Genomic DNA, 14,172 nt, shown 5'->3' with positions numbered 1-14,172 from the left:
ATAATCAAGGTTTTTTTTGTGCCTTGAAGTACGTCGTTGCAGTTTTTCACTTTGTTTTAGAGGAAAGTCACATTGTTCAGTCAAACTTACTGGCAGACTCCAGTTCATGAAATCCAGGTTCTGCAACAACAACAACAACAACTTGCCAGTCCAGTGTATTATGTTTAGCAGTCCTCATCCCAAAACGATTCACTTTACACCAGAAAAGAGTCGCAAATGTACAAAATGTTCCTGCCTATCAGACAACAAAATAAATTAGTTAAGCATTGATTGAAAAATCAACAGAATTGCAGGTTTTGCTGCTTAATTATTGTGACCCAGGCATCACATCGGAAGTTTAAACATTCAGTTGAGAGAGTCCAGGGTAGTTTTGCCACAACATGCAGCTGTGCTCATATTTTGTGCAGCTATCTGCAGACACAAACGTCTTGTACATATGTGTCTTATGTGACAATCTCTCCGTCAATGTACATTTTTCTCATCCGGTGTCTGTCAGTCTGTCAGGGCCATCTGTGTGTATTCCCTGTTTGTGGCAACCAGCCTGACTGCTTTTCTCCCTCTCTTGCAGGGAAAAAAAAAAAGACTCCTGTCTACCTTTATGCTCAGAATTTCTTTGTGGCGAAGATTAGACACAACCTAGTGCATTTTTTTTTGTGTTTCCTGTTGAGCTGATGAAGCTGAAGATATATTGCCAGAGGTGCCTGTGTTAGAATGGCAGAATTGTTCATTAGAATATTTCTCTGATTGATTCTCTGATTGATGAGTCTTCACCTTAACTCTTGGGCAGGAGTAGTGATTGTAGATGAATACATCCAGCCTTGCATTCACACACGCACACGCACACGCACACACACACACACACACACACACACACACACACACACACACACACACACACACACACACACACACACACACACACACATACACAGAGGTGGAAATAAAAAAGACTTAAAGGAAAGCAACTCTCCTGAGCCTTTCAAAGGCTTTTTGTTGGATAGTGGGCGCATGCATGTGACCACTTGAGTGTGTGTATATATATATTGTATGTGGTTATAGGCAAGTCCTGAATCCAATGGAGGGCTTTTTGGAAGAACGATAAGACTCTTAAAGCCTCCTGCATCGTTGAAGTTCTCTTATTGAGTGCATTCCCTTAGTAATCACAGGATCGTGCTGCCACTCACTTCCATCCATCCATCCATCCAGGCAAAATTGTTCTACCTTTTACACAGCGTCACTGCACCAACAATGTTATCATACCAGAGGACAAAAGTTTAAGGAGCTGCTCGTTGCCAGAGAAAACAGATGGTTGAAGTCCATCATTTCACCTTTTTCGTGACAGTGTTTTCTGTTCTCCCTCTCCAACATGAGAGAGTGGAAGTGTGAGCAGAGAGAACATGAGGTAGTTGACTAATTGACTGGCTGAATGCTGAGACTGGTGTATTATTAGAACGCAAGAGCGAGCAAGTGAGCTGGAGAAAAGATGTCGGAGAGCTAATGCTGCCACATGAAAAATCAGTGAGAACAAACTGTACTTCATAGTGGCAATGAGCCCCGCAATATACCTTCAATCATAACGTATTTAAGCTGAAGTTTTAAAGGCCCAAATGCAAGGCAAACAGTCGGTCAGGGCAGTGAAGCAGCTGGCTGTGGAAGCCTTCGGCAGCTGCTCTCATCCTGCTGATAAATACAGTCATCAAAATAAACATGCCTCAGAGACCAATGAACTTTATGTCTCAATTCATTGCATTTGTATGGTGCAATTTAAATTCCAGGTTTGTTTTTCTTGTGTCCTCCTCCTCTAAAACCCCCATCACACACCAAGCAGGTATGGCGAGTTTACACTTCACTAACGGTCCCCTTTTGGCGACTGTTAATAGCCCAGTGATGATCTTCACACTCCGCAGACAATCACACGTCACCTTGTGTCGCCACAAACTGGTCATCGACACACACAAGACGGGAGAAAAGGAGGGTCTAATTTTAAAGAAAAAGTCAGGTTGAATAGCTGACTTGTCAGTGCTTTCTTATCCACTTAACAATGCTCAATTAAGCCAAAGACATATTTCTTATCATACTGTATATATGAAAGGTTTAACATTTTCAGAAGAAAAAAAATAATCCGGAATATAAACATACCATAAAATCATTACTGTGGTGTTTGTAGAACTGTCATAAAGCAGGAGCTTGACGTCTACTGGAAACAGACTCAGAAGTCTGAGAAAAAAATAAAAAACTTTTTTACAACCCTTTAGTCTGGTAGGTTCATGCAGGCTTTTAATATTGACATTGGGAAAAAATGTAAACAAAAGACATGCCAGAAAGCTGTTGTCACTTATATTACACCACAGAACAGTCAAGCGTTTCCCAACAATAGTGCGAGCAGGTCTGAATGAAAGGCAGCGCATGTGGGTTTGTTGTGGTGTGACTTCTCAAAGCTGAGAACTCACCAAGAGCTTGTTTTTTCTTTTTTTTAATGTATGAGGAGTCAAAACAGCAGCAGGAAATCGCCCAATGCATGCACACATAAACCTTATCAAAGACGGGGAGGAAAGTTCTGGTGGTTCGGATGCCTTTGGTGCGGTTTGACTGAAGTCTAATAACAGATTCGATTTTCTGGAAGCCGAATGAACATTTCTGATCAGCTTGATTTGCCAAATGTGAACACACCCTTAAAGATCATCATTTCTTATAGATTAATTCCCCACATCTGTTAATAACACTGAGCGTTGTGCTCTTCGACTGGACCTTTTTATTTTGTCAACAAGGCTATAAAGTTGGTGATGACAGAGGATAAAATACAATAAAGAGAAAGATTTGGCCTTGTTTGTTGGCTGGGATTTCACAAATTGTGAAAGCAGATCTAGTTTAAAGGAGTTAAAGATGAGCGGCGGTTGTAGTAAAGGGAGGCGAGAGAGACAGCAAAGCAAAGACCATGCATATATGACACCTTTGTCTGTTGACTCGCCATGTGTGTTGTATTTAATTAGCTGTAATCCAATTGAAGGCTATGGCTTCCTGTTAAGAGAGGTGCAAAGGGTCTAAATAAACACCTTAAAAGACTATTAAACACTAGAGATGCGACGCGCCGCCTGCAAGAAGACGAACCCCTGACCTTCCGGACAAACTGAGGACCAATCCACTCGTCAGGCGAGACCTGACATCTCGGAGTTGCCTCATAACTGCGCTGGTTTAACTTTATCTGATCTATAGAAGAGTTGTTGCTGGTTATTGCTACTTATTAAAGCATAGAAACAAGGAAGAGGGACACACAGTGAGAGGGAACTGAAAGGATAGAAAAATGAAAGTAAAAGGATGTGCAAGATCAAGAAAAAGGCTGTTTTGGATGAAAAAAAGAGAAAAGAAAAGGCTGTCGGTTCTTATCTCACTTTCATCGGATGTTGCCCAGGGGTGTCATTAAGGTACGTTTTCAGGAAAAAATATGTCATTTTCAAGGGAGATCAAAAAATGAGGCGAGCATGTGTTTCTAACTAGAACTCCATCACATTCACAGAACATGGTGTTATTAGGTTATTATGATAGTGATCGCTTTCCCTCATGAAAGCCTCAGTTTCAAAACCGCCCATGAGCCAAAGGTGTCAGCTTGTGAAGGCTCTCTCTCCGAAGCTCATCCAATCAGTCTCATATCATCATCCAAGCCTGCTATGCTGCAAATAAATGAAATTCAGTATATACATGATGTAGAACAATTGGTTTGAGGGGTACAACAGTTGGTTGATGCAGAAGGCATGGGCCTTTTTTTTTTGGAGGAATAAATAAAGCTGAGTGGTCAAAAAAGACTGATTGGAACATGGCTGAAAACCATGGCAACAGACTCCTTAGTAAACAGTTTATGGAAGCCCAGTAGGAAACCCGGCAGTTGGGTAAAGACAGCCTTGCGCTAATCAGTGCATACCAACACCTCCAGTGCCCAAACCTCCATGAATTTCTCTGGAACAGATGTGTCAGCCCTTACTAAGAGCGGCTGCAGTGTCTTAGCCAATCAAAATTGTATTCCCTTAAAGAGGATATCTGCATAAATTACCGAGGGAGGAGATCCATGTGCTTATTATTTAATGTATTCACTTATTCTGTCAGAACTGAAAGTTACGCTCCTTCGTGAGCTGGAACAAAGAGTAACTCCACAGTGCATGCATGACAAGCTCCTTTCCGTCTTTGTGCTCGGATGTTACCTCCGGACGAAAAGGTCAAACTTTCAAAGAACTTTACTGCATGCACTGGCAAAAACCGATGAATTTTAACTCCATAATACAAGTTCGTGACCATCCTGCCTCTTCAAAATAGCAGACACATCGCAGGACATAATAATCCACGCACATGCATATGCAGATGTGCACTCTGACACTTTTCCTTTTTAAGATGTCTTTGCACAGTCGGTTCTTTCCCCAAAAGTATTGTGCCTTTTTCATCTGAACAATCATCAAAATGATCATCTCCTGGGTAAAATTTGAGAAGCTCAATGGTGAAATAACACTTCTGAGGTCAAGGGGAATCCTGTAGTTGTGACTGCTCTGCACGGCGGGTTGTTGCCAAGTTGTGATGGTGAGGTGGCCGTGGCTGCAGTGGATGGATAAGGAGGAGGGGGTGAGGTGTGGGGGGGCTGCCAGTGCAGATGCCCACAGACAGACCGCCTTGCCTGAGAGCTGCCGGATCCTCAGACAGCTCTCTCCATCACCCCATCCAATTCTCCCTCCCCTCCCGTTGCCATCTGTGAAGCGCACACACACACACACACACACACACACACACACACACACACACACACACACACACACACACACACACACACACACACACACACACACACACACACACACACACACACACACACACACACACAGAGAGAGAGAGAGAGAGAGAGAGAGACACGGCACCCACTAACTAAGAGGCAGAGGGACACTTAGCCACGTTAGCAGCCTTACTAAGACCGCTGTGCCGGGTAACTGCTGACACGCTTTAAAAAGCCTCAGAGAGAGTGAGAGTTGGTTAAGAAGGAGAGAGGGAGGTAAGCAGAGCTGCTGAGCCAGATGGTCGGTTTAAGCTTAGCTAAGCGCTGAAGGAGATTGAGATACCAGCCAGGTGAATTTTCCCCTCAATTTTTTTTGACAGGTGGGCAGAGGAGAGCCGTCTGGGGTTGACAGCGCTGCCATGATTTCAATAAGCAGCTACCGTGTGGCGTGTGCAGCCGTGCTGATGGTGCGACTGTTTTTGTGCGTGAATATGTATGTGTGTCTGTTAATCTATTTCGACATGTCCATATGGGCAGTGTGTGTGAGGGTACGGTCACATTTTGTTTATGGTTTATATTTCGTGCGTATGTGTGTGTGTGTGTGTGTGCGCGCGCGCGCGTGCGTGTGTGTGTGTGTGTGTGTGTGTGTGTGACACATGCATGGTGAGCTGCGATGGTTTAGCCCAGTACTCACATCAATTACAGTGGTGTTGACAAGTTTAATGACAGAGTTAGGACCTCTAATAGGCAAGGCTGTCACAAAGACGAGGAAGCTACCGCTTTCAGCACTCAACACGTCTCTTTTCTTCCCTCCTTTCTCTGTGCTATTCTTACTTTTCCTTCTTCTCTTTTCAAATGTTTCCTTATTGTTCCTTTTTATGTCCATTATCAGGTTAAAAAGCAATGGAAGGTGATGATGAGCTTCTCAGACGTTTATTGCCATGTTTTCTCTGTAACCATCCAGTTATTTTTCAGTTGTCACAATGAAGCCAAACTTTTTTCTTTTTTCTTTTCAAGTCCTAATGTGGACGTGGCCTTGGAGACCAGAATGTTCTTGAAGAGGCACTGATTTCACACTGAAATAAAGTCTTTTTGAAGAGTGAAACGTACCCCCCAAAAAATAATGTATCAGGGGATGGTTTGGTGGGTAGTGGTTGGAACTGTTCGTTCACAGCAACAAAAGCGGTGTTTGATTCAGGGCTTTGTGGCATTTGCATCTTCTCTATGTGCCTTCATGAGCTTTATCCAATAAACCAGTTTCCGCTCAAAGTGGGAAGACATGACATTTAGAGTGATGGTTTACTTTGCCTTCCATCCAATTTTAGCTGGGTTACCACCTATTATAGTAAACTAACAATTACTGGATTTTTCACCTATATTGTCAATTTCAGCAGGCAAGAAAAACACTGGCAGTGCAATGTAGCGAAATATGATTTAGATTTCAGTGCATCTTATCCTAGATTAAACCTTGAAAAATGTTGCTTTGTTGACTCAAACGGAACTAGATGAGTGCACCATCTCTATTGTAAATTAGGTTGTAATTGAGTATTGGTATCACCAGGATTTTTTAATATATTAAAGACATTTTGATGAAAAAAAATATATATGGAAGAGCTGTTCACTGCTCTCTAACAGTAGGCAGTTACCACATCGATCTGAAACTCAAAGAGTCAAATCTGCCATTAATAATTAATGATTAGTCTGGGAGAGGCAAATGCATTTCGTGATCACTACGGTGAATGGAGACCGTGCAGATTTGCACATACAAGATAAAAGTGCTCTTGCATAGATGAGCTGTGTAGCTCCCCAATGGCACACGCACAGACACACATTTCTGTGCACACAGTTGCATTGGCTCTAATCTGTAATGCATCCAATATGTGGAGCTATTGGCCAGCACTATGGGAGGCAAAGCTACATGGCACACATAAACCTGCACGCTAGCCTCCATACAGCTATCCAATCAGCATCTTGCCTGGCTCTTGTGCCAATGGGCCAATCAGATGGTCCAGATGCAGCCCACTCCCCAACCCCCCACAGCAACACACACACACACACACACACACACACACACACACACACACACACACACACACACACACACACACACACACACACACACACACACACACACACACACACACACACACACACAGATGCCACCTTGCACTACACACCAGACAGACACTTTGGATTACATCGAAGAATCACAGCTGGATTAGTGTGTGTGTGTGTGTGTGTGTGTGTGTGTGTGTGTGTGTGTGTGTGTGTGTGTGTGTGTGTGTGTGTGTGTGTGTGTGTGTGTGCGTGTGTGTGTGTGTGTGTGTGTGTGTGTGTGTGTGTGTGTGTGTGTGTGTGTGTGTGTGTGTGTAGGTGCGTGCGAGGGACAGATTATCTTCTCTCATAAAAAGAAAGTAGCCTCATAACAGATCACTACCACCCAGCATCCACCCACACAAAGCTGATAGGAAATGACCACTGAAGGGAGGCTGGTCACTACACAACAGAGTGATAAAACAACAGAGATACATGTGAGAATAACAGAACGAGCGAGAGACAGGGGAAGAGTGGGTATGGGAGTGAGCGCTTCAAAAAAGCAGGCAGTCATTGAATCATTCGCGCACACAATGCTTTGGCCCAGATCAACCGGAGAGATAAAGGAAGAGGATTATGCTCTGGCTGTAAGACTTAAAAGTATTCTGAGTCTCCTCTGACTCTCTGCCATTTCTACAAAGTCACCCTGGACAATGAAACTGTCTGTTAGCATAGTGATTAGAACAAAAAAAAAACCAAAAAACCCCCAAAAAACACACATTCAACTGCAAAGTATGCCGTAGTGATGTAGAGGTCATTTAAACCCACCAAATTAAAAGGAAAAAGTTCAATACAGTGAAGTACAAGCTATGTGATGTGGTGATGTTTACAATGTGCACAAAGTGAACTGGACTTACTGGTGATTCAGAGATCTGCTTTAATCCTATTTCAGGTAGCAGGTGTCAATCCGCAGATAAAGAAAGTCAGTCACTTGTCAATTACTATCCGTAACAGATAAGCTTCAAACACATATGGGAGATATGTGTCCTATCATTATCATTATAAAGTGAGTGGACAGTCTATTAGCTTTGGTGCATTAAAATAATTTAAGGGTGAAGGTTTGCATCTTTTCCAAGTCTTCCCTTCAGATGGCAGTAGGACTTACTGTGCTTTCATTTCCCTTAGTGGCTGGCTGACAGCGATGCTTCTTTCTGATGACTTTAAATAGCTTATTGATTTCTGTAAAAAAAAAAAAAAAAAAAAGCAGGAATGAGCAGACTAGTTTTTTTTTCCCCCCTTGGCCACCTCGTTTTGTGTGTGTTTTTTTCCTGTCATGCCATTGGTATTATCAGGGTCAGCTTTATTGTGGTACAAAAAAAAATGTTGTTTACTCACTCTGGCTTCTGCTGAAAATAAAAAAAAAAAAGTGGAGGAAAAGCAAACACATAAAAACCCTTGGTGTGGTGAGAGTCTGCACTGTGTTAGCGCTGAAGAGCAGTCATGGAGAAACTTATCCAAACGGGTTGGATGCATAATGGGTTATAATCTTGTTGTGGACAACCTTCCCAGCCAACAACACTACTATTTCAAACAGTGACCTTGGCCTCAGCCCTTAGCTGGCCTTTCCCCTGCCACAGACCCCAGATGACAGGTTTATTGTCATAATGCCTATAGACTTGTTGGATTAATTCAAACTTCAAATGTCAATTAAATGAGTGTTGCCCCTGTGATAAGAAGACCCCACTAATTGTTGCTCCCTCCTCCTCCTCCTCCTTCTTCCACTCTGCACATTTTTTTTGCCTCCATCCCCTCCTCCTTCTCCTCCTCCTGCCATTTTCCACATGGTGGAGCAGGGAATCGGGCTTTGTGCTGTTGGGCCCCATGCCCCATGTCAAAGATGGCTCCTCAGCCTCTTCCCCCAGCCACGCTCCTCCTCTGGGACTCTCAGTCCTTCCTCAACTCCAGCATGTAACAAAAAGATGGGCCTAAACCGTGTGTGTGTGTGTGTGTGTGTGTGTGTGTGTGTGTGTGTGTGTGTGTGTGTGTGTGTGTGTGTGTGTGTGTGTGTGTGTGTGTGTGTGTGTGTGTGTGTGTGTGTGTGTGTGTTTAGGGCACGTATAGATCACAGAAGCGTGAAGGAGTATATAGGGTTGAGTGGGTACGCATTTCATCCTGTTTGGAGTCGAACCACCAAGACCCGGGACAGGATGCTCGCAAACGTCCGGTAACACTCGTGTCACGCAGTCCCCCACGTGCACCCTGGCAGATAATTACCCCCAACAGCCTCTGGAGAGCAGAATGCCCATTCGGGCCCCATAACCGCTTTAGACAAGGGCCATGGCACACCCAAGAACCTCCTTCTTTGTCTATCTCCCAAACCATGTGTTTGTTTTACTTGACTCTGTGAACTTGATCTGTGGATCTTAGCAGCGTTATGTTGTGGTGCATCCCAGTGGGGTTGGAATAAATTATACAAAATCCTGCAAGGAAACACCACTGAAAAAGATAAACTATCCCTTTAACATGTCATGGTTTACTATGTTTGTGATGTGGCCGCCCATAAATTTAACTTGAGGAAAATTATACACCTTCGGCTTGTATTTTCTTCTAGAAGTGCAATTTCAAGAAGCCAAGCTGGAATGGTTTTACACTAATGTAAAGTCTCCTTTACTATTCTCTCGTCATGATTTTACTGCATATTCTGTGAGTCATCCCTTTCATTTCCAACCCAAGTAGTTAGTGCAGGTGCTGGATGAATGCACCGAAGTAAAAACTGGTATATTTCCCGCGTGCACAGCGATACACCCACACACATATGCCCTGCTCTGATCACTTTGACAAGTGTGTCATGTTTTCTCTGTCTGGGAACTCTACAATATTGGGTCTTTGAAAAATCCCATAAAGCGCAAGCGAGACATACAACTCTGCTTCAGTTTTTAGGAGAGCTCTAATCACCCCTCATCACAATTAAACACAGTGGACAGGAGCTGCAAACACAGGGTGACATCTTAAAACTGTGTGAATGGTCTCTGCGCCCAGTAGCCCCCTCCCTGTCACCTAATGTTCAACACTAACCAACCATCACACAGACCTACATTCATAGGCCGAACCACAATAGAAAACACTGCAGCGGGCCAGTGTAGCCCAGACGGTTTCGTTTGCACTTTATCAGACCATACAAAACAGAAACGCCTCATTGAGCCACAATTTGCAGCTAGTTTCCTACAAGAAGCAAAACAAAGAACGGGGCGGCCTGGTCTTCCTTTTTGTGCCAAAGCAGCGGACCAGAGAGAGCACACACACAAACACACAGCCAGAGTAGGGGAAGTACAGGCAGGGAGGGAAACAAGTGGGGACATCAGAACAACGCACTCCAGAACACGTCTGTTGCATCCTTCAAAAGCTCAACGCGAGTCAGCTGCTGAGCCGTGGAGCCGTTAACCGGCAGCTCAAATTGATTAAACAAACAGCATTGCGCACACCTGCACCACAAAGTCTGTCGAAAGGAGTTTGGGAGTTGAAATGTAAGTTTTTCATCCTCAATAAATAACCACCACAACTTCAGTTTCTTACATCAACCTTGTTACAGCAGCCACAGGAGGGAACAATGGCTTGTCCTCATGACTGGGTCATGGACATGGCAGCGATTAAAAACCGCTTGGGGATAAAATACTTCTGTTGGGGCAGTCACTCTTCTTCTACCTCCCTCTCCTCTGCTTCCCCCTCGTCTTGGTCCCTTCTCTCTCGTTGACTTGCTCGCTCTTCCTCTCTCATTTTACTACCACGATAATTCCTGAGTGAGTGGGTGAGTGTGCTTTGTTTGCGTGAGCACGGTTGAGGCTGAAGTCCCGTTTGTGCATTTGTGTAGTCATGCGAAAGCGCGTGTGAATGAGTGTGTTGCCCATGGATGAGTGCTGTGGCTGTGTGTGTATGTGTGTGAGGGAGACAGAAGCCTGCAAAGCGAGAAGGGAGCTTACTTACAGTCAGGCTATCAGACGGACGAAAAGCCACAGTTCGGGAGTTCGGCTGTGTCTGGCCCAGCACATACAACAATTATCTTTGGAATGAGAGAAGTGCAAATGACCGAATAATGTCTGAAGGATAAAGAGCTGTGCATAAAACAGCCTAAATAAACAAAAGCAAAGGGCTGCTATACAATGCATACACAAGACCAGATTCATTAGCATGCGAACAAGATCAAAATGCTTTCTCAAGTTCAGTCCATCCTGCTTTTCAAAGAATTTCTTATCACAGCACGCCGAAGTGCAATCCCCACGCAACCCCACCCCCCCACCCGCCCGCCAGTACCCCCACACGCACCATATCACCCCACTACCCCTCCAAGCACCTCCAACATTACAGTGCAATTTGAAACTGAGAAGAATAACCCCTCTGGCAGAGTAAATTACATTGCCATGGCAACATGGTGAAGTCGAACTCCTGACAGATTGAAGGTGCGGATGATGTGCAGATTGTGCTTTCATGTTTGAGTTATAACGGCACCGCCCTTCTCCACCTAACCCCACCCTGACTGTGCCCTGCTCTCCTTCGGCTGGCAGCTGGCGGTCCCAGTACAGGACGGGTGTGTGTGTTGTTTTGTCTGCCTGTGCGTAGATGAATAAATGATGAGAGTTCTGGACCTTTGGGACAGGACTAAGCTGCTGGTCTGGCCCCACCATAGCTCCTCCGTCCTGCCAGTGGGGCAAAGAGGGTCCGGGGTGACCGTTAATTGAAAGTGGCATGGTGATCTGATGACACTGCAGGGATACTTTGGTTTGTCACAACGCGTAAAGACCCTCACATTTCAAGGGTGGCTGCCTTCAAGTGGGAGTTAATCAATGCACAACTTAACGCAGACCACTCTGGACAGAGCACAGTTGCTGGTCTCAGGGTAACCGAGGTTAAGATCAGTGAGATGCTTCAGGAAGACACTCACTTCCCCTCCCGCCTTTGAAGTGATTATGACACAGAAACTGTACCGATGTATTATGTCAACACAGCCATCCGGAAAAGACAGAGCACTAGACGAGCTCATGATTTTAGTATCTTACCTCAGCCGTAACTGGATAGCAGACAGCATCCCTTTAAGCAGACAGCCGTGATGGAGAGCCTGTAAAAGTGGAGATAAAAATGCATAAGCTCGGAGCATCAATCATGGTCAGAAAAGAGTGATTCCATACGCAATCGATTTCCGTGCTTTCTTCACTCCCTACAGCACATGTGATACTATTTCCCAACTATTTTCTTCACACTTATGAAAACATTCGATATGGGGCACTGAAAGATAGAAGAAGAAGAAAAAAAAAGATGTGTATGTCTGGGTAAATTTCACTGTGCCAATGTTTCATATGTTCTCCTTAATTTTTTTTTGTTTGTTTAATGCAGAAAGCTTTAGACACAATGCAGTTCTCATGTCTGAATCCAGTCTGTGCCCTCTCTTTTTTTTTTCCGCCTATCTTTTTCTCACACGCATGCACATTAACAGCCACCCTTCACTGTGCGCTACACTTACTTGTAAAGTTGTGATTTACACTTGTGTACTAAAAACAGCTTGAGACAAACAAACACATTAAAATCACAAATGCTGAGGTCTTTCGTGTGTGGTTGGGCTAATTTATTGAGGCATCCTAAATGCAATAGTGAGACAAACACTCATTAAAAGCTTGCCCACCAAAAAGCCATTTTTTTCACATCATAAACTTGAGTGCCAAAGTGAAATTCGAGTATTACCTTCAGATAACCCTCTGTCATTAATAACTTATGTCACATGTGTGCTCCAGGACCACCTTCAGTGTTTCTCTAAGTGGAATTAAGATCTTTAGAAAGCAATTTACTTTGTAAACACACCATGCAAATCTTGTTTGCCTGGTTGGGGTTCTGAAAGCACTGCGGTTGGTTTCAGAACCCAAGATGGAGATCTTGTGTGTCTTCGAGCCACAACACACATGCATAAACACGCAAACAGCTTTCAAACCTGCACCCACTGCTTGTGTCACCCACACACGCCCATCCCCGTGCTCATCACCACCCCCCCAGGGAGATTGCCCACCTCCCGACCTTCTCCAACTGGGGGGTCAAAGGGAATTTAACACGAGGGTCCCACATTCCTCCAAGGTGATAATTGCTGTAGCTGCTGGCAGGGGGCCATCAGGCGCAGGGTAAACAAGCGGTGACTCTAAGCACCCCCGTTCCCACCCTGCTAAACAGCATGCGTGACTGTGACCTGAGTAAATTATGCCATCAAGTCTAGCGTGACAGCATGTCACCCATCGCAGTGCAGCGGGTCCGTTTGGTGTCTCAACGCCCAGGTGTTTCAGTTAGCTATAACTAAACCATCACCGGGACGAGCCACTTCACACATGCTGTCAACTAAAAGCCACAGGCTGAGGCCATATTAAACACATGAGCAGAGAACCCACAACAAAAAAATGTGCGCAGTATAATCACACCTCGTCCTCTCGATGGAGGGCAAAGCAATAAGTGGGGGCCCTCTTGTCAACAATAAACTAAACTAATTAAAACCACATACTCACACAAGATGGGTAAAAAAACAACAAGAAGAAGAAGACAAAGCTATTTGTCTGCTTTACGATTTAAAAAAATCAAAACAAGCAATAGATTGATTGGGACAAAAAAGAAAACAAATAAACAAATGTGGTTATTGCAGGGAATCCGAGCACAGCTCATTTCTCTGCGGTTCAGATGTAGAAAAAAAAACCCAAAACAATTAAAAACACATCGTTGAGTCATAACATTGCAATGGGTTTCATCTGACATTGTTACACTGAAAATTGTCACTGGAGTTTGAGTGTTTTAAACCAAACCTTCTGCCGCCTGCTGATGTAAATACTCGTTTGTGCAGCAACTGTGTGCAATAGTCCTTAATAAAAAGTAATAACAGTGTCCAAGGGATTTTGAAATATACTTCAGCTTTTCAATTAAGTACAACTATGATTTGTTGTTAAAGATTAATTATGAAGATGCCTTTAAGTCAAGAGTTAAGGTGGACAATTTAAAATACTCTTTTAACAATTGAAAATGTAGTCTTCAAAATCACATACATTATGATCAATGACGGAGAAGTTAAATTACATTTACAGCCTCAGTGTTTAGCTATAATCACCAAAATGCTGCTTTTTGTTTTGTTTCAACTATAGACATAGTGTTAATAAAAAGTATGGAATAGGAGAAAATGGACACAAATGAAAACAAAACTCTGCAACAAAACATTATTTTGTTTGTAAATGACACTCATCAGAGAAATAATAGAGAAAGGAGGATTTTTTTTGTCACACTGTCAAGCACAGACAATGAAGAGGCTTGGAGGGTGGTTCCAAATAATAGCAATGCCAAATTAATTTTTTGCTGTTTGCTTGAAGCACTGATAA

Source organism: Blennius ocellaris, assembly GCF_963422515.1.
Source record: "Blennius ocellaris genome assembly, chromosome: 9".
In the NCBI taxonomy this organism is placed as follows: Eukaryota; Metazoa; Chordata; class Actinopteri; order Blenniiformes; family Blenniidae; genus Blennius; species Blennius ocellaris.
Note: the sequence above shows the minus strand (reverse complement) of the source record.